Source organism: Chiloscyllium punctatum, chromosome 11 (assembly GCF_047496795.1).
Source record: "Chiloscyllium punctatum isolate Juve2018m chromosome 11, sChiPun1.3, whole genome shotgun sequence".
Taxonomy (NCBI): Eukaryota; Metazoa; Chordata; class Chondrichthyes; order Orectolobiformes; family Hemiscylliidae; genus Chiloscyllium; species Chiloscyllium punctatum.
In genome coordinates this window covers 113,203,950-113,217,954 of record NC_092749.1, presented here as the reverse complement: position 1 = coordinate 113,217,954, position 14,005 = coordinate 113,203,950, and the positions used below count along the sequence as shown (strand labels likewise).

The window sequence follows — 14,005 nt, the reverse complement described above, 5'->3', positions numbered from 1 at the left end:
GGAGCGCTGCTCCTTCATCAGGTGATTATGTGATTCACCAGGTCACAACCACCTGATGAAGGAGCAGCGCTCCGAAAGCTAGTGCTTCCAAAGAAACCTGTTGGACTATAGCCTGGTGTTGTAGGATTTTTAACTTTGTCCACCCAAGTCCAACACGGCTCCTCCCAATCCTGGTATCCATGGAGAGAGAGCAAGTGAATGTTAGCTTGGAAGTGTCATCTGAGCTGGAAACGTTAGTTTGCGCTCTCTCAGTGGATTGGTGCGGATCTGTTGGGCCGAAGGGCCTGTTTCCGTGCTGTAGGGATTCTATAACTACATGGACACTGTCTGACCGGCTGTGACCTCCAGCGTTTGTTGTTTTCAGTACAGATTCCAGAATCTGGGTGGCACGGTGGCTCAGTGGTTAGCACTGTTGTGGTTTTCAGGTTCGATTCCAGCCTTGGGCGCCTGTCTGTGTGGAGTTTGCACATTCTCCCCGTGTCTGCGTGGGTTTCCTCTGGGTGCTCCTGTTTCCTCCCACAGTCCAAAGATGTGCAGGTTAGATGAATTGGCCATGCTAAATTGCCCATAGTATTAGGTGCATTAGTCATAGGGAAATGGATCTGGGTGGGTTACTCTTCGGAGGGTCGGTGTGGACCTGTTGGGCCGAAGGGCCTGTTTTCACACTGTAAGGAATCTAATCTAATCTGCAATAATTTGTTCCCGTTAGTCTTATCCCCTATCTGAAATTCCTCATCCATTTTTGTAAATCATTTCTGCACTCTCTCTCTCTTCAATTCTTTCACATGCTTCCCAAAGAGCAGGATCCAGAACTGGGTAAAATCTTCCAGAAGAGACCGAACTAATAACTCCTACAAGTTTATTTTAAACCAAATGGATCTTAATTAGTGGTTAAATCTTTACAAAATAACTTTTGCCGTTGTGCAGGTACAGTCTGAGCTCTCACACAATTGATAGACCATTAAGGCAGCCTTACCAAGGCATATGGTATCCTGAAGTTCATAAATACAGGGAGGCAGGTTAAAGACGCCACTGAGGCAGGGTTAAAGGTCAGGGCGGGGTGTGAACTTGGGGTCAAGTGTCGCATGGAACCCCCTCTCCCCTCACCCCCGAAGGACATCCATCTCCCTTCTACCTCACAATAGCCGGCCCCACATTCCTTTCAAACGACCCCACACCCCCACCGCGATGGTAAAATAGCCCGGGGGGAGTTGAGGGGCCGGGTGAGGTACTTAACTGGCCATGTAAGAGAGTCAGATCCGAGGGTGGGGGGAGGCAGCTTGGGACCTTCACCACACACCGTCAAATTGGAGAGCAGTGGGCGGACTACACACTGCACTCTGCTACCCCACAACCCCCCTACACCCCAACCATCAAACCCACTGACAGAGGGGCTGCAACACCCACCCAGATCTGGTAATGTCCCTAACTCTGAGCCTGAAGGTCTGGTATCCAATTCCACCTGCGTGTAATAACGTCTCTGAATCGATTAAAAAAAAACCCTATGTTTTTTGTCTTCTGTGGACCATAATTTTGAATACAAACATTGTATTTTAAACAGTGCTACATACAAGGTAAGGTGATAGCTAATAATCTCTAAAAACAAAAGTAGATGTTTACTCTGAAGTCTTTAGGAACCTAGAAGCAGGAGGAAACGTTGAATCACTTGATCTAGATACGTGTTCTGTGAATTATCTCTGAAAACCTTTGGTTCATAAAAACCTATCAATGTCAGGATTACAGTTACCAATCAGTAACAGGTATGAACCCTGCAAAGGAAACTTCACTCTCCATGTGTGGAACTGATTCCTAGCTACGCTCCTGAAAAGTCTATTTTAGACAGCCGTGTGGTCACCAGTCACAAATGGACTTATTTATACAATGTTGTCTGTACACCTTTCGCTGACTATGTGTATGTACCACTCGCTTATCTGCGGATTTAAAGGGAAAGTACAGAATGAAACTTACTTCCTGGAGTGATTTTCCTGCTCCTCGGATGCTGCCTGACATGCTGTGCTTTTCCAGCACCACCCTAATCTAGACTCTGCAGACGTAACGCCAATGGACAATGTCCCAGTGTTTGTGACGATCACTGAGTGCGTGTACCTCAGGAATGCACCCGTTAGCAGGCGGGACTCCACCGTTTCTTCCTTCAGCCGAGACTTCCCCCAGCCAGCGGAAATACTTTCTGTCTGTCTTGACAACTTTAATCAAAACCTTTATTCTGTGAGGAATACAACCCTAGTTTATGAAACCTCTCCTTGTAGTTTAACTGGAGGTCAGGTATCAACCTGGTATATTTACTCCCTCTGAGACCAAGACCGCCTTCCCAAGGAGTAAAAGCCAGGACTGCAAGTGCACTCCACCTTTTTAGTGAAATGATTGCTCTTATCATTTATGTGAATTCATAGCTACTGATAGTAAATACAGGTCACACTTCATGTAGCATTCAATCAATAAAATGTTATCACTGCAGCCCAGTTTACGGGCGATATTCTTCCACTCATTACAATGGTCTGTAATGTATTTAATTCAGTGCAACAGTCTCTACAATTTAGAAATTGCCTCAGAGACTTTGGGACATCCTGGGATAGCAAAAAGGGCTATACAAATGCACATTTTTCCCATTATTGTTGTAATATGATGCTAATTCATTTGCCCTATGGGCTTTTATTGTTGCATCTGGCAATGTACATTGATGCTATAATTATTTTCTCAAAAAGAGGGAAGGGATTTATCCATTTGTACATACAATAGTAATTAACAGCAGCATTTTAATAGTTTAAGTTCCAAATAACAATTTATATCTAGATTCTCTTAACATTGATGAAATTCTTGTGCTTTGTTCATGTATTTTTGCAACTTTGGAATTTGCCTTTTAACCTATTACTTTGCTTTGTCAATGTGGAGGTTGTTTTCACAGGAAAATAAGGAAAATCCATTGAAGTCAAACAGCTGCTCCTTTTTTTCCAAAATACAGACCATATAATTGAAGAGTGTAGACATTAAGTAAATGCTGTTTACTGTTCTTAACAGCAGCTTTCACCTACAATCAAAATAAGTAGCAAATAAATCTTTTGGGAAAGAAAACATGGTTTTTCACCACATCAATGGCTCCCACAGAAAGTGGCAATTAATTATGAGAATAAAAATGCCTATTGGCTTTGGGTGGTAGGAAGTCTCTTCACTGCCTCATGGATTTTGTGAGGTGGACAAATGAAAGATAGGAACGTAGAGGGTGAAAGCAGGAGTAGGCCATTTGAAACCTCAAGCTCTGCCATTCAACGTGATGGCTGATCATTGAGCTGAGTGCCTCAATCCCTTATTCCCTATCCCTTGATCCCTTTAACAACAAGGGCTACATCTACTTCCTTCTTGAAAACACAACGTTTAGTCCTCAATCATTTTCTGTGGTAGTGAATTCCGTAGGTTCACCTCTCTCTCTGGGTGAAGAAAATTCTGACCTCAGATTTAAAGAGGTTGTCCCCTGCCCTCAGGAACATCCTTCCTGCATCGAACCTGTCTAGTCCTAGTGAGTTTTGAGAAGAGTTGTAGCTCAGGTTGAGGTTCTGGATGTAGGTTTGCTCGCTGAGCTGCAAAGTTCATTTCCAAATGTTTCATCACCCTACTAGGTAACCTCAGTGGGCCTCCAGGCGAAGCACTGCTAGTAATTCCTGGTTTCTATTTATATATTTGGGTTTCTTTGGGTTGGTGAACAAGTACAGGAAATGACTCCACCACAGGAAATGACATCACCACAGGAAATTACACTACTAACCCAAACACTTAAATAGAAAGCAGGAATTATCAGCAGTGCTTCGCCTGGAGGCCCACTGAAGATGTTACCTAGAGGGTGACGAAATGTCTGGAAATGAACCTTCCAGCTCAGTGAGCAAACCTACATCCTGTCTAGTCCTGTTAGAATGTTATTGGTTTCTGGGCTGGATATTACGCAATAGAATCCAATGACATAGTGGTATAGCAGCAATTTCACATTCAATGTTGCATTTGGTTTGCTTGTTCCCTTGCAGGCCCAAGGTGGTAGTCGTATAACTAGAATCCTGATACTGGTAGTGGAATACTGGAACTGATAGGCCCCTGAGCTGATGATTCTCCCTGAACATACGAGATGCATTGAACAGCTCCATCTGCTTCTCACTTTCACCTCCCTAAATCCATTGACTGTACTTGCCCAGGGTCTGTTTGACCTGAAAATTTGACCAATACTGGAAAGATAGTCACTATTATCTTTAACTTCACCACAAATTCAAAATGCTAGTCTTCAATTCAATTGCCCTATCATCCCCATCTCAGGTGAAGACCACTCTCAACAGCAACATTCAATTTCATCTTAAATCCAGATTCTAGCTCCTAGCTGGGTCAGCATTTGTTGCGTGCCCCCTAGCTGTCTTTGAGAAGGTGGTGGTGAGCTGCTACCTAGAACTAATGCAGTCCATGTGCTGTAGGTTGACCCACAATGCTGTTACAGAGGCAGGTCCAGGATTTTGACCCAGCAACAGTGAAGGAACAATGATATATTTCCACGTCAGGATGGTGAGTGGCCTGGATGGAACCTTGCTGCCCTTGTTCTTCTAGATTGTAGTGGTAATCAGTTTCCAATGTACAGTTTAAGGATGCATGGTGACTTGCTGCAGCGCATCTTAGAGATGGTGGTGGAGGCAGTTTAAGGTGGTAAATGGTGCTGACCATTTTGAGTGTTATAGGATTTACCCCATCCAAGCAAGTGGAGAGGTTGACTCCTGACCCCTTGTGCCTCTAACCTACACCTTTTCGTTTTCTTTAATTCTTTCATTGGACGTGGACACCACTGGCAAGTCCAGCACTTGTTGCCCAGTCCTAATTACCTTTGAACTGAGTGGCTTTCTGGACAGTTCAGAGCGCAGTTAGTCAACCACTTGTTGTAGGTATGGAGTCACATGGAGGCCTGACCAGACCAGGTAAGAATTGTAGATTTCTTTTCCCTAAAGGTTACCAGTGAATCAGATATATTTTTGCTACAATTTCACCATCACACCCAGATTTATTAACTGAATTTGAATTCCATCAGCTACCTTGGTGGGATTGAAATGAGAGCAGTGACGTTAGCAGAATGCATTATCTCCCCCCTTCTTGTAATCATAGCATTTATCGAGCAGGTTCGGTAAAGTTGCTGTTTGATCCACAGTATGTCATTCATGGGTTATGCAGCAGTGATAATGCCATTGAATGTCAAGGGGAGATGATTAGATTCTCTCATGTTGGAGATGGTCATTGACTAAACAATTGTGTGGTGCACTGTTACTGATCACTTATCAGTCCAAGCCTGAATATTGCCCAGGTCTTACTGTGTTGGACTCATTCCTGTGCTACATCACTCCACATATTTATCGTCCACTGTGCTTTCTTTTTATTTTGACTACGTTAGACTTCTGAAACAGTCTTGGCCAATTAAAATATTTTATCCATGGTTTTTGCCATTGCCATTTAACAATAGATGGTAGGTTTTATAATCCTCTGCCTCTAAAAAGGATAACAGAATGTATAATATAAATCATGATTTCTATTGGGCTCATTTAATGTTTCTATTGTAATATATGTATGTGACAAATGACCATGTTACAGTACATATAATGAATGTCAGGATCTTGTGTAATCAGTTGTAGATTATCTCACCGTAAACCTGCAATAATTACATTATAAATGCCTTTGATGTTCTTCCATAAATATCATACTATTGTGACTGACTTTCAGCTGCTACTTTACTGTAGAAATTCACTGAGCTCTTTGCAGAACTTGATACTTCAAAACAGCATTCCAATTTCAGTGCAACTTCTGCCGGGCTTCCTTTTCTCACTGTTACGGACAACGGGGAAATATTTGCATCAACCAGTGTCAGAACAGCTAAACACTAACAAGAAAATTGCTACTGACAGCTGCATGCAACTTGCTTTCTTTGTGCCCCCTCCAGATGTAGGACCTTGACTGAAAATAGCAATATTTACACCATTAGTTATATTAATGAAATGTACAGCATGAATTATAAATAGTAACATTGATGGAAAAGGGAGGCATTGTTCAATCCTGGGTTTCAGATAACACTCATAAATGACTTTAGCTTCACTCTTATTGCATCATCCGTGTCTCCTAAATTATACTGTAGCTTTTATTTTATATCTTGCTAATCATTATTATGAATAGTATGAAAAATGCAATGACTTTAAACAATAAACATCTCAAATTTCTGTTCCTATCCTTGATCATAATGTTCCACGTTTTAAAATTTTTCCTTCAAAATACCAAATCTTACAGATAGTGGGAATGTACTTAATATACATTTGTATCAGCGTCCGCAAAACTTCACGTTTGATGATTTAACTTATTTTATTGTCACATAAGTTCTACTGCAGGAAATTTTACCATAATGAATACCTTTATTCCTAACTTTATCATACCAATCAGAGACTAATATTTATATGTTAGAAGTTGAAGTTAAAATTAGATTTTTTGACTATCTATTTCTTTGGTTGTAGTCATATGAATTTGTTTCCTGGAATGAAAGATGAAAGTTTAATTGATTAATGTTTCCTTCCACAAACAAAGAAAAATTCTATCCAAAGTTTCTAAGAAATTTTTTAAAATATTGAAATGTTGGAATTTTAATGACATTTTTATGTTCACCTTATAATTCATGAAATTAGATTTTAATTGGCAAACAAGACAATGCAAAGTAATAGAAGGTGTGTTTTGAGAACAGATTTTCAATGCCGTATAATGTAAAGGTGATCAGGATTGGCAGTAATTTTATTTTGTCATTTACCAACTTGTTTTAAACAAAACATCTTGTTAGTATTTTATTCAACACTTGCTTTATAGTCCAGATCTCCAGTCCAAATAAAATATTTCAACCATTTATGAAAGCCTAAATTCTTCTTCTAAAGTTGAAAAGGACATTTTGAAACTTTGAACATTGTCAGTTTTCATACTTAAAAATGTCAGGGACAGCTGTATAACATGTTGGTTGATTGACAGCACAATTCAAGGAATGAAGTACACATTTTCAGCTTTTAATTGTTTGTGTTTATCAACCTTATTATCTTTTGACATGCATTCGATGTGTTTTATGCAAGTAAGTTTGAGAGCAGAAATATTGGTAAATATGTAACCATGTTTACAAATGATTTGGATGACCTTAACTTGAATATTTTAACTTAAAACATTTAATGCTGGAATTCAATTAATTTGTGACAGTTTTAATTATTTTATTGAGTAATGGAGAAATTAATGTATTTGAGAGCAATATTTAACACGCAAATGTGTAAATTAATGTACTTAAGTATGTAAATATATTTGTACAACTGTTGATTAGTGAAAAATTCTAATTTTGCACATTCTGAAACCAATTATTTTAACATGATATAAATAACCAGTCACGTAAAAGATGAAGTATATAATAACGCATGTGCATGCATCGAAAACATCGACCGTGTTTACACCGTGCAAATTCACAGCTCGGGAGAAATTCTCCTAAGTCTCTTTACTACTCACCCTGCAGGAGTTGAAGATGCCATTAAGTATCACCATCACTTTGGAGAGACATGAGGGTATAATCTATTAAACATTCAACAGCCCAGTCAGATTCCAAGGTTCTCGTTTCTCTTTCCGCCTAGATGTTAGAAGAACTAAACAAAATCTTCTCAACAGTTTATATTTTGGGGACTGATTCAGATTTATTGTGAGAGATTACCCAGGATTCCAAACAAAAATCTTTGCGATTCCAGTGCACAATTCCGAGCAATTAGACAATGAGTTTCTCCCATTTGCACAAGATTTCGCGCTGACAGATTCATTTGGAAAAACTGACGCTAGGAGCTTTTCACAAATGTGAAGCGATTGCGTGATTAAATTACCTGACTGTAATACATACCATACCCGAGTACATTCACATCCAAAAGACAATTGGTGCAGAAGGGAGAGCGTGTAAAAAAAGTTACTAATGTTGCATATGGTTTGGGTGTAGTGTTCAAGATTCGGTCGAAATGTCCCAGTGTGAGGCAGGCAAACAGCCGCCTGTATTTGGAGATAACAGACCGGGAGAAAAGTGTGGGAGAGGACGGGGTCTGCTGGGGAACTTGTTACTCACTCTTTTCAACTTGTCCCCACCGAGCTGCTTTGGACAAGTTTAACTAATGTCCCCCTGAAACAGATCGGCAAGTCCCTGAAATAAATCTCATCATTGCACTTCCCAACATTTGGCTATCGGAAAGTGCGCAAATATTGTTTCTAAACATGATCTAACTCGGAAGAATTTTAAAATAAACAAAACCGAAATCTTGACCACCTGCAATCTCTCACACAGAGGGTAAATTAAACACAAGCGAGAGCGTGCAAGTAAAAGGAACGAGTTTTACACGCATCCTTACTGTAAGGGAAGAGAGGCAAGGAAGTGGAAATGGAGAGTTAATCATCAAGTACAATATTTGTAAGACAAAAGTAGAAGAGAACTTGCTGGCAAACTACCGTGCGACTCTTCCAGAAAACCAAACTCTGGTACTTTTAAATTAGCATCAATCACGGAAATATTGCTTAATTTAGACTCTCAATTAATCTTTGATCTACAATGCTTCAGAAATGCGTCAATTAATTAATTTAAAAGATTACAGTTTAAAGCAGCGTTTACAATGAATCTCTGCCAGTGACACCTGCACAAAAACATGAAAGCGGGAAAGCTCGCTAAAAGAACATACAAGATGGGGTCCTGAGGATAATGTCTTTATTTTATAGGGCCCAATATTTATGGCTACTGTTGAAACGTAATGATGACAGTTCCTCAATAATTTATGGAGGATAGCTTTATGTCTGATTGAAGGTCCTAATATATACTTCCAATTCAAGGACTTGGGCATCCGTTAAAATTTGCATTGAGAACGGCACATGAATCGTAATATTGTTCGGACTGGAGACGGGTTTAAAGTTGCAAGAGGAAAGGATTGCTCTGATATCGCTTTTGTTTAGATTCTGCCGTTTGTACAATTTGAGTTTCTAAACGCCACGGCCTGATCTTCCGTGTATAGTTTTCATTTAAGAATTGTGCAGGCTATCCTTTTTTTTGTCACATCGGTGATGTGGTCGCGCCGATTTGTGTTCAACTTTGATGTTTTACGTTGAAACGGCTGTTCCAACAGCCGCACATCTTGTACATCTTCTAGGGAGAGGAGCGCCGGGGAAATTTCTGTTACAGTTACAGGGACACTCTGCCCAGTCCTACAAATAAACGTGCTCGCCCCCTTCCTGCTTTAACTTAGTCTGGACCGACGTGAGTTGCAAATCGGGAACAGAGTGTACAATTTGGTCATTTATGTTTTAGTTACTAAAAAGTTCTTGGCGACGCGTGGTATTCTGTAAATAGCAGATTTAACCCCGGATATTCAGTAAAGTATTTTTAAAATAACATTGAGAAAGACGCTATGAAACAATGAGTTGCCCCCACCACCCCTCCCCGTTTTCCTTATGTCTGTAAAATATATGCGCGTCGGGGTTTGCTGTTGCTATGTCAATGTCCTGTAGACGGCGCCAGTGAGAGGGGCACATCGAGACTGGCGTAAATCCCAGCTAGTCCTCCCTGACCGTTTCTGAACAGGTCATTCAGTAGAATTTACCGCGAGTTCAAGTCCTTCTGGCGCCATTCGCTCAAGCTTAAACCCAACATTGCGGAGGCTCTGAGCAAATCCTGGACAATTTCATTCGTTGTGTTCGCAAGTTACTCACGGTTAACGATGAAGGGTAAAATATCTGGGGGAGGGAGGGAGAATCTCTCTGATACCTTTTCTAAAAGGGAGCTTTTAAAAAAAAATCAGCAATGCTCCCAGAGTGAGACACAACAGGCGCGTTGGGCATTGCAAAATATTAACGTATTTCAAGGTAAAATATTGCCGGGTAGAGACAGTGGTGACTTTTAATACGTTCAGCGTGTGCTACATTGTGCTGAGATTTCTCAGTGCTGAAAATATTGCTTCATTAACTATCTCACTCAGACAATCTTCCCTGGTTTATCTTGCGCTGGCTTTTCGCTGGTACCTGGTCCGGATATGTTTACTTCGAAATGAAGCAGGGAATTTCAGTGACAAAACTTCTCAGTGTTCATCGACCTGTTAGAAATATCATCCACGCCTCAATGTCACTTAATTACATCCACAACTTTCTGAGGATGAATTCACCCAGGACTTGAGTCTCGATCGCGCCTCTCAGCCCTGGGAAAGGCAGAGCGGGTCAAACTGTGATTTGGAATTTTTAAAAAAAAACTCTCTGTTAAAGTGCAGCAGCCTTTCTCTCTCCTTCTGCTTTGATTTGTTTGATTTGTCTGAAACAGAAGCGGTTGGAATAGTTTCCCTGCCCCTTCTCCCCCTCGGGATGGTGAATCTGTCTGAGTTGCCCAGTTCCTGGAAGTATTTTTGGGCTGGGATTGTTACCCGGGGCGACCTCGGGATGACACAGGGAGTGGACAAGGCGGCCCTCTGTTCAGAGAAGCAACTCCCCCCCCCGCCTCCCCCAACCCCCCTCCCCACCGCCACCCCCTCCCTGAACCCATCAATAAACATCGAGAGCACTCACCCGTCTCGAAAAAGCAACTTGCAAAACAAAAAGATACATAACGAGAGAGGACTGTTGCAAACCGCTCTCACATCCAAAACAAAATACATCCTGGTGAGTTTGTACGGTCAATCCGCGAGGCATGTCATTGTCAACTGGACTGACGGTGAATCTAACTTTGTCGCAAGGTTTTTGAGAGCTAGAAATGGAGTGTACGATTAGGTCAGTGTTTGACGCCGATCTGGAAATACAGCGCTCCTTTTATGAACTCGAGTTTTGGTCATATATGTAAAATAAAACGACAGTGAAGTGTTTAAGCACTGGCCCAATTATCCCTGAACTAATGACCTTGATCATCTTCACTCCAACCCCACCCCCCATCCCACCCCTTCGAGGGGATCAATGGTGCAACATCAAAGACCCACGGGGGTTGGTGGGAAGGAGAGACGAGTGGACATCTGCCCCGAGGGCAACACTGTCCATTGCTCGGAGTCAGGGGTTATTCCCTCCCTCCCTACTGCCGCTGGCCGTGTGGGGAGGCAGACAGCAAACTGTGTTTTAACACAACAGCTCAACCAACACGCAATATCCCGGCGACAGATGAGAGAGGGGGCAATCAAAACCCTTAAAATGTTCAACTCTCCGGCCCTTTTGGAATTCAAATCCCAAACAACAATTCAGCATTTGGCGACGATTATTATCACCGAAGATTCACAAAGACATTCCCAAACTGTCTCTTCCTGGATTCAAATTTCAGCTTTGAGTTCTACCAACGATCTTTCTAAATTGTTTCTTGTTGTGAAAAGAACGTGTTTTTTTTAATTAAAAAAGTTTTCAATTCTACAGAGCTTAATAAAAACAAGTTTTGTTTTAACGATGTAAACGCACATACACAAACATAAAATAGAAACATGTTCAACTAGGCAGAGAGAGATTTGATAAGAACATGACCATCTGCCAAATATTGAAGATACCTTACAAATGGACATTAAAGGCTAAACATCACGCGATTGTACAAATTAAAGATTGTACACATCTTAACTAAAATCTCGGTGTTCAGAAACTATAGTAGATCAGAAAGATTTTTTTTAAAAAACGTGTTTCCTAGCCTCCACCTTTTTCCAGTTGTAGTTTAATTGGCCGGCCCCTATTCCCGGGGTTGCAATTGTATAAATGGAGTGGTGTTTTGAACAATGTGCACTCCGCGTTTCCAGCCCTAGGCAGCCTCTCTCCTATTCACACTTCGATTTTGACGATTAAAAAGAAGTGATGATCCAGTCAAAAGTTTGTGAACTGATCTGGCAGATTGTGTGTAACTGAGATGGGAGTTTGAAAATGCCTTAAGTTAAAATCTTGGTTACAGAATCTTTTATTTCGCCTTTTTAATAGATATATCCTTTAATGATTACTGTTTTAATTTTTTTACCGACTGGAGGTTTTAGGTCGGAACCCGTTCTGACCTTAATAACTTGTTTACTGATTGTAAAAACAGTCGGTGTCCTGATGAGGTTTGGCTAAACAAATTCGTTTGAGGCTGGCCTGTAAAATTGGATATTTACCAATATGGGAGGGGTGGGAGAGTGAGTAAGACTGACCGCTGTTCGTGTGAGATTTTCAGTTTAAAATGTAACATTTCGTGATCTTTTACTCGCAATCGATTAAAGTTAAATCTCCTTTAGAGCAGCAAGAAAATAGTTAGTTTCTTACCTGAAACACACGGTTTAAAAAATAAATATATGTACCTGTGGGTGCCCAGCGTGAATCTGGAATCATTTCCGATCTCTGTGAGGGGAGTCCGTCGGAACTGTGTCGTTGGCAAGAATCAGATTTTGATTCTGTAATTTTTGTTTTTAAAACAAATGGTGTCTTATTCTGATTTTCTGTTTCTAAGTCAAAAGAAGCCACCATTGGATGTTTCAATGTTCCGGAGCGGATTGTTTACGGGCGAAGCAATTAGATGTTCAGAAAAAAAGGGAAATTAACCCTTGCAATTTGAAGAGGGGACCCTGGGTCTGCTGAAGTATGGTATTGTATTTAATGTAGGGGTTCCCCTCTTCTCGCGTCTCCCCCCAAAAAATGACTTTTTGGACAAAGTTTAAAATACTTTTTTAAAAAAAGAAACACATAAGGTGTAATACTTTCAAAGAACAAAAAAAGTCATTTTTTCAGCATCATGTTATACTCGTGGATTTAGTGAGGGGGGGGGGCAGTTGCTCAGAAGACCCTGAGTGGGGTTATTTTTTTTGGACAGTGTGAAACTGGTGAGACCGTCACTCACTCACTCACTCACTGCTACTCTGCGGATCCACCTCCCCATGCTTCCGTCTGAGCCAATCCCCTCGGAGAGCCCGGCAGTCTGCTTTAACTGATCAGCTGGCGAGCCAATCAGAGTGCGGACTTCCCAAGGCACGTTGTGATTGGACGTTGGCTCCAGATCCAGAGCTCACAGAACTCCGGGCTGTCTCATTTTCCCGAGAAAACAGGGGAGTGGGAGAGAGAGAGAGAGAGAAACAATGAGTGACCACAACTTTATACATCTCGGGTGGCGGGGGAAAATGTATTAAAAGAACTACGTTAACAGCAGCAGGGCGTGCGTTAAATTCGCTTTGACTTTCAGGAGTAACAGCTCTCAATGGGGAAGTGACAACAGCGGGAGACATGAATTAAGATCACAGATTTCAATTCAAATCCCGGAACTATCTACGATAAGAATACTTATCTAAGCTATTTAACTCTGTGATCTGCCTGTATTACTCGCACGACAGACGTTTTCACTGTGCCTCGGTACATGTGACAATAAATTCAACTCAATTCAGATTTGGGCAAGTGTATTGATGGGTTTGTTCTTTACACAAATCTCAAGTCATCCCCATCATCGATAGACTCTGCAAAAAAGTAAAGTAGGGCTGATATTATAAAGTGTGGACAGTAAACAGAGTATCATTACAGGAAGTATATGGAAAAATGTGAACGACAGCGGTGGAATTTGAAGTGAACTTAGTCTGGCCACATTCATTTGACAAACACCATCGAGTCAAAACATTTCATTACCCTGTGTGGTTCAACCAGCAAGGGTCCGCGCAGCAATCTCAACCTGTAGTTGTCATTTGATTAGGTTCGAATGACAAAAGATAACGTATTGGAATTTCCTCTCCTTTACAAACTGAGAAAGTTGCAAAGGGGCCGGGATAGTGGGGAGAAGAAGCAGGAGTCACAGTAATGGCAAACCAACTTTGTCCCGGCAATCTGAAGAGTTCACATCAAAGTGTGCACGCAATTGATACACTGTCTTCAATTCTCAACACACAAACGAAACCCCGCATTTGCAGGGGCTTTTGTTGTGGGGCGGAGGAAGGGGGGGGGGGGTTGAATGTTAAATGTGCACGTGTGTGCTGTGTGTGATGTCTGTGTCTGTGTG

The 14,005-nt window shown here is 41.3% G+C and overlaps 1 long non-coding RNA gene across 5 annotated transcripts; it reads right to left on the bottom strand.

Moving 5' to 3' along the window:
* Positions 1 to 1,244: 1,244 nt before the first annotated feature.
* Positions 1,245 to 13,334, bottom strand: LOC140483350 (uncharacterized). Of its 5 annotated transcripts, none has more exons than XR_011961935.1 (4): positions 12,330 to 13,334; positions 10,609 to 10,786; positions 7,546 to 7,608; positions 1,247 to 5,982 (listed from the first exon to the last, which is right to left on the bottom strand). It is a non-coding gene; the product is annotated as an uncharacterized lncRNA (long non-coding RNA). The 5 variants fall into 5 exon arrangements; XR_011961934.1 differs by having other exon boundaries at positions 1,248 to 5,853; positions 12,330 to 13,330; XR_011961931.1 differs by having other exon boundaries at positions 1,245 to 7,679; positions 12,330 to 13,333.
* Positions 13,335 to 14,005: the final 671 nt, after the last annotated feature.